The sequence below is a fragment of the Mirounga angustirostris genome, unplaced genomic scaffold (genome assembly GCF_029215605.1).
Source record: "Mirounga angustirostris isolate CCGP_5_RB_7025 unplaced genomic scaffold, mMirAng1.0.hap1 SCAF_12, whole genome shotgun sequence".
In the NCBI taxonomy this organism is placed as follows: domain Eukaryota; kingdom Metazoa; phylum Chordata; class Mammalia; order Carnivora; family Phocidae; genus Mirounga; species Mirounga angustirostris.
Genome location: NW_026991720.1, coordinates 30,463,292 through 30,465,311, shown reverse-complemented (window position 1 = coordinate 30,465,311; position 2,020 = coordinate 30,463,292). Strand labels below are relative to the sequence as shown.

The following is a 2,020-nucleotide window of genomic DNA, read 5'->3' as shown; positions in this document are numbered from 1 at the left end:
CCTTTCCTTTCCTTTCCTTTCCTTTCCTTTCCTTTCCTTTCCTTTCCTTCCTTTTCTTTTTCTTTTTCTTTTTCTTTTCCTAAGAGATGGAGAGAGATGGGTGAGGAGGGGCAGAGGGAGAGGGAGGGAGAGAGAATCTTAAGCAGACTCCATACCCAGCACAGAGACCTGCTCGAGGCTTGATCTCACGACCCTGAGATCATGACCTGAGCCGAAGTCAAGTCGGATGTTTAAATGACTGAGCCACCCAGGGACTCCAAATTCTACCAAATATTTTAAAAGGAATCCTTACTAAATTTGTAAATCAAATGTTACCCGATTTCAAAACCAGGCAGTCAGTACAAAATTCTAGAAGATAAAATAGTAGAAAATCTTGAGGATCTAGGACTTGGTGAAGAGTGTGCCTAGGTGGCTCAAATGGTTAAGTATCTGCCTTTGGCTCAGGTCATGATCTCAGGGTCGTGGATCAAGCCCCATGTAGGGCTCCCTGCTCAGCAAGAAGTCTGCTTCTCCTCTCACTCTGCTCTTATCTTCTCTCTCTTTCTCTCTCTCTCAAATAAATAAATTTTTACAGATAACACGGAAAGCACAATCAATAAAATAATAATTGATAAATAGGGCTTCATCAAAATAAAAATTTTACTGTGTGGAAAACCCAGTGAATGAGGGTGAAAAGACTCTTATATAGACTGGGAGAAATTAATTGCAGACCACAGAGGTGACAAAAGGAATCACATATATGATATATATAATAATCATATGCTATATATATGACTGATATATATATAGATAAATAGATATAGTTTTGTATATCTTTCTATCTATCTATCTATCTATCTATATCTCATAGATAAAGAACTCTCAAAATTCAACAATACAAAAATCAAACAAGTCCAAATAAAAAATGGGCAAAAGACATGAAGGAGTATTTTTTTTTCTCCTATGAAGTTTTACCAGAAAAAAATTCCTAATCTGTTCGTTCTGTTACACTTCTTAGCACACTACAATTTACTTCTGAATGGTTTACTTTGCCAAATAGATGGAAAGGATTATTGGTCTAAGAAAAAGTCCCAAATCAATAGAGCTTTTATTGCATCTTTAAAATATTCACAGATCAGTCTGAAAAATCATCCAGCATCTTGTTGTTTCTGTAGGTGAACAACTTAGATCTTATTCATCAGCCTGCTGGACTGTTCCTTTTTCAGAAACATAGATACCATCCAAAAACTTTCTGATATCCTTGTTTTTAACTGCTGTGCCTTGCTGAATCAAAGCAGCTGAGTTTGATACAAGTTCAATGTCATTTCCTTGAAGAAGTAACTCATCATCATTCTGGGCTTGAGATATTAAACAAGCAACACCTGGCCTCATCCAAATCCTGCAGATGTATTTTCACCCAAGAAATTTTGGATTTCAACAAGAACCATTCTCCTGAATAACAACGTTGATGGGGAAGTGAACATACACAGACCTCATCTTGTAACAGAAGCCCAGGTAATGCCCTGGATCATGTTCTGTACGTGACTACAGATAGTGCAAACAGTAGCCAGTTCTTTCCTAGTTCCCCACCATTTGTCAACTCGGAGCCTCTTCTTTTCTTTTCTTCTTTCCTTTCCAAGGAGACTGAGTTCTACATTGATGTGATTGAAGTCCCTTTGGGGCCTTTTACAGTAACTGCACATCCTTTGAGTGATGTCAACATTTTCTGGAATGTTGACAGTCTGATTGCTGAGAATGGTCTTCATTCTCACAGTAGATGTGGCAAACAGCAACATGAAGGAATAGTTCACTGAAAAGTATATATGCATGGCTAATAAACATATGATAAGCTTTTCAACATCATTAGTCATCAAAGAAATGTGAATTAAGGCAATGTTGAGACATCACTATAAACCTATTAGAACAGCTAACACTTCAAATAATATGAAACAGTGATGATATTAAATGGCACTGAGATGCAGATAAATGAGATCTTGTGTATCGCTGGTAGGATGCACATAAAATGGTACAGCCACTCTGG

At 37.3% G+C, this 2,020-nt stretch overlaps 1 pseudogene; it reads right to left on the bottom strand.

The window, feature by feature from the left end:
* Positions 1-1,170: 1,170 nt before the first annotated feature.
* LOC123835928 (large ribosomal subunit protein uL6-like) lies at positions 1,171-1,745 on the bottom strand (annotated as a pseudogene).
* Positions 1,746-2,020: the final 275 nt, after the last annotated feature.